Genomic DNA, 13091 nt, shown 5'->3' on the forward strand with positions numbered 1-13091 from the left:
TCCCATCCTTGTACCTGACCATTTTCAGAGGAATGTTTATTTACTTATTTATGTTAAACCACTTAGGCACTTTGTGACAAGCTTGTCACAAAAACACATAATTTGATTGAATCTATACACAAGAACTGGTCTTGTCAAAATTGATGGAATTATGAACACCGAAAAGTATACATTTTCATTTTGATCACCATGTAGTACCGTTAGGAAAGAGTCTGATTCTGACTCGAACAGGTTTATCTTTCAGCATGACAATGATCCCAAACACACTGTCAGTGCAGTAAAAGCATATCTGGATAGAAAAACAAATATGGGAACACCATCAGTCATGTGGCCTCCCTTGTGCCTAGACCTCAATAGTGAAGCACGTGTGATCATATTGATGCAGAACAGAAGAAAAGGCAGGCAACATCCGAGGAATCTCTTCAAATATCCTTCAAAAAGCCCAGAACGGTATTCCTGAAGACTACTTAAAGAAATGACAAGAAAGCTTGTCAAAGAGAATTCAGGCTGTGATGAAGAATAAAGGTGGTACTAAACTGACTTTCAAGCTCATTAGAATTGTACAAACAGTTTCCCCCCTAATTAAATACTGTATTTCCATGTATGTTTGCTCATATTGCTGCACATATTTCCCATCGTCCTAGCAATATATAGAAAAATAAGTGGTAGCTTAAAACCTTTGCACAGATGTATTTTTCTACCGATGTTCACGGGGTTAAACACCAAAGTCATTTTCGTTTGAGTGACGGTAAACACGCTTGAAATCTTGCGCCATCCTGAGGCCCACTCGGGACACACAAAATAAACAAAAGCGCCATCTCCTGGAGAAACCCAGATCCTACATGTGGATGAGTCTTTCTTGGTTGCTTTGGCATATTTCTGAAAACATTTTAAAAGACTTTAGCTCTAAAACTTAATTTACCAAAACAGCCCTTTCATCTTGCACTACAATCTACAAAAGATGTAACCTCCCTAAAACCTTTAATCCGCCTGTCAAAATGCAACATGAAGGTTTTTGGTCATAGACACCACAATGAATCTTGTGACACGATGTGGAGCAAAAATGTTTATATCCCATTTAGTCAGAATGACAGAAAACTAGAAGTATGTTCTTGTCTTCAAATGTAACAAAAATCTTATCTTACATGTATTTACTGAATGCCTACAGCAGGGGTGGGGAACTCCAGTCCTCTAGGTTTTAGATATCACCCTGGGTAAACACACCTGAAATGACTAGTTCATTACCAGACCTCTGGAGAACTTAAAGAAATGTTGAGGAGGTAATTTTGCCATTTAAATCAGCTGTGTTGGATCAAAGACATCTAAATCCTGCAGGATACGTTATCAAACTGACTGCTAAGCAAGTATTCCTGAGATGTTCATTTACAAAGCAAAAGGTTTTACATTCTACTCTGTAAAGCAAAGGAGCACTTACATTTCTTTGTAACGTGATGGGTAAATTTCCTGCATTGTCTCACATTAAACAGAAAATGAACATTTTACAATAGAGAATAAAACCACAATCAGTGCCATTAGTAACACAATATAAGCTGTACAGTTGTACATTAGAATAAAAACAAATGATAAAAAAAAATATCCGGGATTCAATCTTGATCTGTTTGGCTGCAAATTCTCACTCTTTCTTGCAGCAAATGCATTATTCTGCATAGATGAGTCTAACAGGTAAACATAATATTCTCCATCTGATTACCTGGTGTCATACTTTGGAGAGGAAATCTTTTCCACTGAGATTAAACATAGTGTATTAAATGGACAACAAGGTTAGTCACTTTATATAATGTGCATAAATATTCATAAAACAAAACATGAGAGATGCTTGCCTTGTTGTTCACAAAACAAAACAAAAATATAGTGAAAGATTGCTGTGACTGAACTAAGCAGCATAGCACAGAGAGGGACTGTGATTTGCACCTAAAGGTTTTGTCACTAAATATTGAACCTGTACTAAATTTGGATTTTTCTGCATTGCTGTCATGTTAAACAGCTCTGCTCAAGGTTAGAGAGGTATGAAAGAGTTACAGATGCAACGTGAGATATTGAAGTTTGAAACAGAAACAGGATCTGCCTGTGAGCGTGTAACTGTAATTGCTGGACTGGATGTTCCCGTCAGTGTCTGGAGACCCGAAGAACAAACTCTAAAACTTTTTAAGAGCTATTTGTCTTTCAGCCAGCCTGTCTTCTTCTTAACCACATCATTCTGTGTTGAGTTAGTAAGGCTGAGTTAGTTCCATAAATGAAGTGTGTCAACTTTATGGGAAATTACACTTCAACAAACAGCTGTGTTAAATAGCACGCTGCTGTACGTGTGTGAGTGTTTCCTGTTCAGTTTTTCACTGGCACAACGAGATGACCTGATGAAAAAGAGGAGCAGCACGGTCATTTATTAACAGTAGCACACATATAGTTTCATGCACCAGGGGGCAAACTTCCCTTTATAGTAACAGTGGCCTCTGAAGGTCAGTGCTGTTGCTCATTTATGTTTGGCTGACACATGAAACACATATAAAATATTGAAGTGTATATATATTTAAGAAATAATAAAGAAACATAAAAAAAATGTATACACAACAAATTATACCTGTTATAAAGAGCCGTGTTGATGCGATTATGCTGATGAACATTTTTGGGTTTCATAAACTACATCAAGAGGCCCAACAATCAGATTTGAGCAAGCATTTAACAACAGTGGGAAGAAGGAACTCCTTTTTAACAGAAATAAACCTTCTTATCCTCTTAATTTTCACAGAGCTTAAAAATCATGGATTTAGATACATAAAGATTGTGTTTGTTGCAGAAATTGTATTTTTGATAGTAAAAAACATTAGAAACTTTTGAAAAAAAGAAAAAAGTTTGCAAGCACTGCCTTGGAAACACTAATATATGGCAGTATTAGTGAGGAGGGAGTTACTTGGAGGTAAGAAAACAAAAAAGAAACACCCCCCCCAAAAAAAGTCTGTACACTTAAAATATATAAATTTAACTGTTCAGTTGGACCTCAAGACCTAATTCAGCAGACATTATATATGCATTGAGCCCCCGTTTTGTTTGTAGTACATAGATTATGTTGTAGTGCAGCCTTATTTGATGTCATAAACTCAGCTTTTCTTGGATCGTTTTCATCATTTCTTGCCTCCACACACACCATACATTAAACATTATAAAAGGAAAGCACCTGTGTGGCAGGACAAAGTATTTATTGATATTTAAACTTCCTTATGTAAACTGTCAGCTGAAACCAGCCACCGGCCAAATGACATATCTTTCATGTACACCTTCCACCACTACCTAACAGGAAATTTAGGTCGGAGCAGAGGTGTGTGGGTGTGTACATGTGCGGATGTGAACATATGAGAATTCAGGCTTTCCTTCATACACAACTCTGAAAAAACAAACCATTTATCATGTTGTAATTTGAAAATAATTTCCACATGTGGCAGTTATGTGAAGGTCTTAATAGCCAGAACATTATGGCTAATTTTCACGTTTACATTACAGCACATATGACCATATCTCGAATAGTTTTTCTCCACTTTCTCAACCTACTGAAAGTGATTTAAGAGAAGTCTAATGCTGTGAGCTCGAACAGTTCAACACACTGAACCCACGGTGCCATTAAAACAACCTCCTGACCCCCTCAGGCAGAGAGCTGGCCCTCTCTGATAATATTTTCATAGGCTGTGAATTATAAGTGTTTAAAAGGGCACTAATCGCAGAGTTATGCTCATGCCAAGAGCTGCTTAGCATCAGTAACCACAGAGTCTGGACGGAGAGTCTAGCGGACCAGATTTTAGCCAAAGTTAAAACATTCATTATAACAATTATTTTTTATAGCATATCTGCCTGTTAAGAAAGCACAGAGTGGAAAATGCAAGAAAGGAAGGAAGACGGGGGATGAAATACAGCAAAGCCTTCTTTAGTCAGATTTAAACCATCCGCACCACTTATATGTGTAACGTGGGCTGGGGACGGTTGCATTTTCAGAATTTTCCAGTCTTTCTAGCAGAGTTCAAGAATGGGGGAAGGAAATGGTGAGCCGTCCTTTGAAGGTCTGGAGAAAGGCAATCCTCTGAAAAGTCTACATCGTGAGTATCGCCAGAACTGGGCTTAACCTCCAGCTGATCTCCTAAAAGTGCATAAAGTATAGGCATGAATGCATGTTAGTTTACCTCAGGCTAGATGTGACTTAAATATGCTGCCTCTAAGTAAGTGAACATATAATAAACAAACATTTACTCAGGCTCTGGATGAGCTTGCAGTGTAAATCCAGAGATCAAGGCCACTTTGTGAAGTGGCCTTGATCTCGGTGAGAAGTAAAGCAAAACACATGTACAACATGCTTAAAAACAAAACAGTCAGGGCGTTTGTCAAATGGGAAGAAGAAAGGAAAGCTTAAAATCCATCATTAAAAAAAATCATGCATTTTATTTTTTAGGTCATTTCACTGGATTTATTTAATCCAGTGAAATGACCACTGGATTAATTAACCATCACTTATTGGGAAATTCTAGTCAAGCAGTGGTGGCGGGTTGTCAGTGCATTGGCAGCTTCAAGCTGCCCGTCTACCTGCAGAGTGTCCTTCATCAGATGAAGGCAGTGTCAGTGAGCCTGTGAGCCACTCTTGCTCCTGATATTGTTGGTCAGTTAGCGAGCCAGCTGCTGTCTTTACTTTTCATGCTGTATTCTTTGGTGTTTGTTGTGCTTCTCCTGTTCATGGTGACGTCTGCTGTCTCTCCTTACCCTGTTCTGGTTCACTTGTCAGCCAGTCAGCATTCGAGTGACACACAGCGTCATCCACATCGAGCAGCCTGCGGTTGGGATTTTGGAGAACTGCGCAGGAGAACGTTTGCCGTGGTTGAAAGCCCCTCTTGAAACTGTACGCTGTCTGTAGGAAAATACTGTCACAAACAGACACAATTGTGGTTACATAAACTGAGATCTTGGACAGTGATACATGAAAAATGCAAAAATGACAACAGAATATCATGTGCTGAAATTATTTTTACACCCTATAATTACAAAATGAGCTGTGATCAATCAGTCCACACATCCACACACTTTACATTCCTACCTTCATAGCTACCTACCTATCTCTCCACTGTCTGCATCTTTTCACTTCCTCTCCCACTCTCCTGTGTTTTCTTTGGCCTGGCACTGAGGATCTGGAAGTGTCACCTCATCACAGCAGAGATTTGTTTCTCTTGGAGGCTTCCGTAGGATATCTGCTAATATGATTTGAAATCCTCAACTTGAAATTGGCAGATTCTTACAAACACTGCTGGCTCTGACACGACTCTGTGAAGTGCAGCATTTTAGTCTATCTGAGAGACAGACTACCTGCAAAGACTGCAATCAGACCCAGCGGTCTGTGGGCTGGTGCCAGTTTGAACCTTTCTTTACTTTGGCTGGATCATACTGTGGAAACAAACAACCTATCAGGCAACATATCATGGAGTGAATATGTAGTATTTGAGTATTTAGTACTTGACATTTAACAGAAACTATCGATCAGCTTGGCACATTAAAAAGATCATATAAAAGAATCTCCAAAATCAGCGATGCCCAATATATGTGGTACAGACAACATTATGAATGTGTGAGACATAAATTCGGGGTTCTAAAAAATGTAATAATACAGCAAATCAAATTATGCTAAAATAGACTGGAAAGATTTTGTTAGGTCAAGGCCATACAGCGTAGATGAGGTACTAACATAGCCTACGAGATTAGAAAGTGAAGGCATGCAGATGTACCTTAAGCTTGCATTCTTCCTAATGACCAGCAGAGGGTGTGCACGGTTCTGAATGTTAAAGAAATTAGATCATGTAGATGTTTATGAGAAGATGTGTGTGTGTTTGTGTGGGCAGGGGACAGCTTGTCATCCTGCTGGCAGTCTTTTAAGTTCGGGCCCTCTACCAGAGGTCTGGGAGCTTGAGGGTCCTGCGCATCATTTTTGCTGTTCCTAGGACTGTGCTCTTCTGGACAGAGATCTCAGATGTTCTTCCTGGGATCTGCTGGAGCCACTCACCCAGTTTGGGGGTCACTGCACCAAGTGCTTCGATTACCACTGTTGCTTGTGGTAATCAAACACAATATATTGCCACATCATGTCAAGCTCTCCTCTCAGCCATTGGCATTTCTCAGGCTTCTTGTGTTCTTTCTTTCTGATTTTGCTTTCACTTGGCATTTCTACATCTGTCACTGCGGTCATCTTCCTCTGCTTGCCCATCACTACAATGTCAGGTTGGTTACCCATCACCAGCTTGTCCATCTGTATCTGGAAATCCCACAGGATCTTAGTTCGGTCATTCTCAACCATCCTAGGAGGCGTATTCCATTTTGACTGGACCTGGGACTTCTAGGGCTAACATTCGGCCCATCGCCTAAAGGGTAGCCCACAAACTGATGGGTGATGTCACTGTGGCTAGTGAGTACAGTCTATGGACCAGTCAAACCTCAATAGAAAAAGAGAAGAGTGGTCGATATTTAAAGGGCACTCACACGACTCCTGTTTATTTTGACAAAATCCTGTGTGAGGAAAGTTGGTATAAAATGTCCAACATTTTCAGAGAGTTGATGGTTTGCCCTCACTGATGGGGGCTAGGCTTGATGCTGGGCAAAGAAAGAAAATGGGGCTACTAGACTGTCCTATCATTTATCTGTAATGCTGTGTTGGCTGGATCAGATTAGACCAAGAGGTGAGGACAGTGATTGAATGTACATGAGTGAAACTTTACTGACATTACCTAAAAGCCTCCAAAATTCCCCAAAGCTCAGATGCTGGTTTTGGCAACTACTCTGTCTTCAAAGAGCGCATCAGCTAGGGTGAACACTTTGAAATTATAAACAAAGGGCTTGTAGAGTTTGGAAGAAGTGATTTGGCCAGATCTCTTCCAGATCTCTGCAGCCCACTCCACATCTCTGCTTGAGCCTTCAGGCTATATTTGTCAGTACTACCATAACATACCTAAAATGTCCAGCTCAGTGCTCTGTGGTTGAGTTGTATGATGGGTAATGACTGTGCCAGGTTAAAAGAAACAGTAAAAATCCTAAAAATTCTCACTTTGAGTCCAGCATTGTTAGAAGAGTACCATGCCGAGTTCCCTTCACTTTGCACAGTTTGACCACGCTAAGATTTGCTTAAATGTTTTTTCTTTACTCTCTGATCTCAATCCTTCTTTAACAATGCATTTCTTGCATTATATTTTATTTCTCTGTTTCTTTATGTCCCCAGTCGTACCCGCCTTGAGCATCTTGCTGCCAATTTCTCTCATTTTTTCTTTTCCCCTGCTCTTCAGCACATCTGAAGTCAAGGTGATTCAGAAGCAGTTCTCTTCTTTCTAGATGACAGGCTTTGGCAGCGGCAAAAAGATGGACAGTTTTTGCATAGGTGGTGTGTATATTACAACATCTAACTGGTTTTCCAGCTGGCGAGAAAGTGATGTGCATGCAAAACAATAATGTTTTGTGTTACTTTGTTCTGCCGCTTGTTGCGGTTTGAATTCAGCACAAGAGCAAAAGTTCAGTCACATAGTGGTTTGGATGAATGTCAAGGGTAAGGTTTAAAGAACGACGCAGGTTGGTGGAATGCCCTCACAAATATTCGTGTGTGTGTATAAAACGTGGTGTGGCAAGGGTAAGACAACATTCTTGAGATGCAACGTGTCTTCTCCCTTTTGCTCACCTTCTGTCGAAAACATCAGGTGGCTCTCGGGAGACATGAGCAAAGGCTTTTGGGGAGGAACAGAGAGTCGGGTATGGAGGAAAAAGCACAGAGAGAGTGTGTGTGTGAACAAGACACAGGAAAATGAGTAAACTCTTACCAGAAATCCTAATGACTGTTTTTGTGTGACAGTTAACTTTAGACTAAAAGGAACTGGTAGCTCACAAATCTAGAGTAAAACTGAAAGAGAAAGCCATGCTGACCATATCTAAGTATCATTATTAACAACAACCGAACAGATAAAAACAAATTCTTGCTTGAAAAAAGCTTTACACACTTTCCCAAGTCCAAATTTGGTAATAGGTAAACAGACTGGAGTCGTAAAAGGCTTTTTTACTCTGATAATGATAAGCGAAAAAGATCAGATTCTTTGATGTAGTCATATATTTCTCATTTTGTGTATTACATTATTGCATTTTGAGTCTCGCTATATCACTAACACAATCAGCCAACACTGCATTATATTTTTCAATGTGACTGCAGCTAATTACTCTTCTCACTGCTCATCTATAAAGGTTTCATTTTAAGGTCTTAACCGTGGTAATAAAAGTACAGATCTTATTTATTTATAGTTCCTAATGAGCTCAGTAGATTATATACTGTCAATAATAAAACACACACAATCAGCAGTGAGGTGCTATGATGCTTTAACACACAGGTGTCGAACTCCTGGCCCCGAGGGCTGGTGTCCTGCAGGTTTTAGATGTGTCCTTGATGCAACACAGCTGATTTAAATGTCTAAATGACCTCCTCAACATGTCTTGAAATTCTCCAGAGGCCTGGTAATCAACTAATCATTTGATTCAGGTGTGTAGACCCAGGGTGAAATCTAAAACCTGCAGGACACCGGCCCTCAAGGCCTGGAGTTCGACACCCCTGCTTTAACAGCTGTTAGTGAAGCTCTTCCCCAGAATGCCCAGCTGTATATATGCAACTCCTGACTTTTAGTCTTTGCTCAGCTCTACACATTTCTTTTTCATTTCCCTCCTTTCTGTTTTTAGCTCTTTGCCTTCTCTTTTCTTTCTGTGTTCGGCCTCTGCTATAAAATATTTTAACACTTGAGCTTTACTCATCTTACGCTCCCCTCTTGTCTCCTCTCGCCTTCTAGCATCAACACCCAGTCCCGCCTGTGACCGTTCCCCTATTGCTCCTCATCTATCCCTCTTCCTTGTCACTATCACGTGTACATGTAAATGTTAAGCATATATAACACATCATCTGTTGGCCACCCACAAACCATATATAGTACGTTCTCTCTGTTTTCTAATGCTTTCTTTCCTATTTCTTTGTGTTTTTGTCCCGTGTTCCACCTCCTCTTCTTCTCTTTCACCTAATTCTGCCTATTTATTGTTACTGCGTATCTTTCTTCTCTCCCGCCTATATCGCACTTCATCTCTCAGTTTCTCTCAACACCGGTTTCTGTGTGTCTCTGTGAGCATGCCTCTCTGTGTGCTGATGTCATGTGTTTGCTTTGGGCTGCCCCGCACCCTTTGACATATATATGGACCGAAACATGTGATAATGTTTACCCAGACAACTCCTTTAATTATCTGTTTAAACACAATAATTCACACTTTTAAATTCCAGAGAAGGAAAGGTCCGAAAGGGAACTGTACAGGCGAGAGAAAATAAGAGCAATATGTCCTTGAAGCATAACTTTGAAATGAACTGAAGGAGGTCGTATTAATTATTACTGAATTATTATGCGATTAAACAACGACTAGTTAGTTCCTTCCAGCCATAAACAAAGAAGAAGACTTTTATGATGAGCTGCAACAAGCTTGGTGTTACCTGGAGATCTGCCTCCCGCTCTCCTCTTCCTGTATGCCTTTGTAGCTGTGTCCCATAAGTCTGCACATTAGCAGCGGGATTTAAAACTCTGACACTGAAGGATGCTTCATAGGAACAGCTGCCAGGATTGATCTATGTTAAAGACATTCGGGGGGCAAACACAGGGGTGTATCTTATTTGTAACGGGCCCAAGGCCTCCTCTCCATCATATTTATACACACACCTTCTCCTGCCATTAAACATGCGAGTCAGTTTGCTTTTGCTATGAGGAAGGTGGACGAGGTTACTGCCTCTTAAATAAGACCATGACACACCTGCATGAATTTATGCCATAAAGACACCTGAAAAACTGACTTCTCCCAGTTAGTTCTCTCGGTCCCTCGGTCTCTCACCCTCATTCTGTGTCTTCTAGTCTTGTCTCTGTCTCCTCCATCCGTTCCCTGTATTTAGTCAGTCTGAGTCTGTGTACGTGTGTCCCATTTTGTACGTGTTTTCCTGTGCCTGGTCTCAGTCTGTTCCCTGCTTTATTCTTTTTTTTTTTTTTTTTTTTTTTTCTTAAATGACATCAGAAACAGCAGTATGCGACATTACGTGATGGCAGAGCTTCAGTTCATCCTTTGTCATTTTTTTTTTTTTTTTTTTTTTTTTAATAAATAGGACAGGGGGAATGAATGAGAGAGAGAGGGGGAGAGAAAGAAAGAAAACCCAAGGGGAGAAGAGACGGTGAGAAGGGGGGGAAGAGAGACAAAAAAAAAAAAAAAAAAAAAAACTCCTGGGTCACCTGTATGGAGAAAAAACAAACAAACAAACAAACAAACAAACAGAGGAGACAGCAAACAACAAAGAGCAACATAATAATAGAGAAAACAAAGCACCATCACAATAAACTAGCTAGTCATAGATATCAGTATTTACTAAGTAATAAACGATATTGTGCAGCACGCAAGATAGACAGCGCACAGTGTGCTTTGAGGCAGCAGCCAAGAAAGCTTTAGTCCGCGTCTGTGAATACCCATGTGTGCATACCTGTGTGGATCAGCATGCTTGCATTCCAAAGGTTTCTCCATGTAATGATCTGCTAGGGAGTGTGGGGGGGCCACAGCCCCATCCTCCAGGGTGTGAAGCGGGTATGGAGGAGATCAAAACTCCAGACATCCAGAGGCCCCCAGAACACAAGAGACCATGGAAGACCAACAGAGGGGCAGCCGCGCCACTGTTCCAGTAAGAGCTGAGGAGAGTCCCAGATGAGGGCTCACTCAGCAGCCGCGGAGCAGAAGCCAGGGGGGGTTGCAGTGACGCGCCCGTGAGCTCCGCCGGCCCCCAGCTGCGCCTGAGTGACCGAGCCCTAGGCCGAGAGGCCGGGGGCACCCCACCTCCAAAGGGGCCCGAGCGAGCCCCAGGCCCCAGGCCCCGACAAGCGGCCGCCAAGGAGTGAGCCGGTGTGTACCCGGACGCCCACCCCCAGACACAAAGAACCACCAACACACCGACACCTGAGGGAGTCCGCCACCGGCAGGGGAAGTGGTGGTGGGTGGAGATAGGCCTCCAAACCTTGGAGGGCCTGAGGTGTCCCCAGAGAGGTGGCGTCTGATACCCAACCTGACATATAGACACAGACATACAGGCACACACAGACACCAACATCCATTCCCACCCTCATGCTCTCATATGCACTCACTCCACACTCAACCAACGTGGAGACAGACATAAAGAGACGCTGTACACACAATCACACTCCCCAAGCGTACTCTACAAACCGGGTCTAGGTACCCTTGCCCCTGGAGGGGGGAATTGCACCCAGACCCAGGTGGTGTTACCCTTTTCCCTGCGGTGGGGAGAGGCAGACCACCCCGACTCCGCAGCAGCAGGGAGGCCCCACACCCCAGACCGCAGTCGGACGGCCAACTCCTCCTACTAGCCCCCCCGCTCCAGCAGGCCGCAGAGAACGGGGGTGGGAGAAGACTCCAAACCTCCCTCCACCCGCTCATTGTAGTGTTGATGCATATGTGTTCTAAGGTGCAATTAAAACCCAGGAGGGCATGGAGCTACCTGCCAAGGAGCAGCAGGTAAGCGCATGGTCCCTCCTGCTAGCCCTCAATGACTAAGTGTATTTAAAATTGAGAGGTGGGCAACGACGTCAGGGGTGAGGTATACACCCTGATGGTGATTTGGACTCCGTGATTGTGCCCACCCCCAAGATCCTATATGTATGTGTAATGAGAGTGTGAATAATGTGAATGTCTAAGTTGTGGGATAAAATTGAGGCAGAGGCAGCCAGAAGGGGACAGGGGGGGGGGTAGCCTCCTCTGCACCCTGGTGACATACCCCCACTCCAAGGCCCTGCATGTGTGGGTGGTTGTGGAGGAGCGGGAAGAGGGAGGCAGCTGGAGATGGGGAGGGAAGGAAGGGAGGGGCAGGTAACCCCTCCCTGGGGCCAGCTCCCCCGCTGACCCCAGTAGGCACTCCCACCCTCCGCGACCCGCCAGGGAAGGGGGGCCCAGGCCCATCAGACCGGGGCCCAGTGCAGTAGCGCCCCCCGACTCCTCAGAGCCCTGGACAGTCCACCCAACCCCACCACAGAGAAAACTGCACCCACCCCACCAACCACACATCTTCCAGACTACATAAGACGGTAAACGCCCAGGCTGAGATCTTCCTCCACCTCTCCTGTATCTCCCCCTCCTGCAGAGAGTTCCTGAGAGAAGAAAGCTCCTGCCAGATGTGACCATCCCCCCACCAGTTGAAGAGCCCCCCAGGCGGCTCGATGCACCGGCGGCACCCTGCTCCAGGGCCGGGCCCCCATGCACCCACCCGCCCACAACCCCGGCAACACACCAACCAGGACCCGAGCCCCCGAGGCCCGGCCCGGGCCCCCGCCCAGAGACGGAGCACCCCCAGAACCTCACGCCCATCCCGGACCCACCCAGGGGCAGCCAGGTTGCCAGGTCAGTAACCCACGTCCGTCAGCACAGACCCTCCCCTAGCCCCGCTGCACGCAGCCGCGAGGAAACAGTCACCTGAGAGCCAACAGAGCCCTCAACCGGACGTGACCGCTACCCCGGGTTGAGCCCCCCAAGGAAGATGCCTCCGGGGAACCCCCCGACGCCCTAAGCCTGTCCCTACCCCCTCACCAATCACAACAGTGAAGGCGGGACCAAACTATGACCCCCCACCCCCACTAGGTGATGGAGCTGATAAAAGGGGCCCAGAGCAATTGATCTGATGTGGTGGCAGAGGCTGTGTCAAGACTAATGTAATCTAATAGATAATTTCTATATTGGTTAGAATTAAGATTATTTTTATTTTTCCAGTTCATGAGGACTGTTTTCTTGGCTATGCATAGGGCAGTGAAGATCATATGGGCTATATTCTTTTCTGAAGTGACATTATCTAAGCTGCCCAACAAACACACTAAGGGGGAAGTTGGAATGTTACATTTCAGACATTTTGATAAGTCTTCACATATCTCGCGCCAAAACTTTTGCACTGGTGGACAGAACCAAAGAGCGTGGATGTAATTGTCTGGTGTATTGCCTTGACAGTGTGAGCAGTTGTTGGA

The 13091-nt window shown here is 43.8% G+C and overlaps 1 long non-coding RNA gene across 1 annotated transcript; it reads right to left on the reverse strand.

Annotated features, from left to right (window-relative positions):
* Positions 1 to 4833: 4833 nt before the first annotated feature.
* On the reverse strand, positions 4834 to 10057 carry LOC309717497. Its single transcript, XR_014279702.1, has 5 exons — positions 9533 to 10057; positions 7703 to 7748; positions 5356 to 5433; positions 5106 to 5240; positions 4834 to 4916 (listed from the first exon to the last, which is right to left on the reverse strand). It is a non-coding gene; the product is annotated as an uncharacterized lncRNA (long non-coding RNA).
* Between the last annotated feature and the right edge of the window lie 3034 nt (positions 10058 to 13091).

The sequence above is a fragment of the Aulonocara stuartgranti genome (genome assembly GCF_965226115.1).
Source record: "Aulonocara stuartgranti genome assembly, chromosome: 11".
NCBI lineage: Eukaryota > Metazoa > Chordata > Actinopteri > Cichliformes > Cichlidae > Aulonocara > Aulonocara stuartgranti.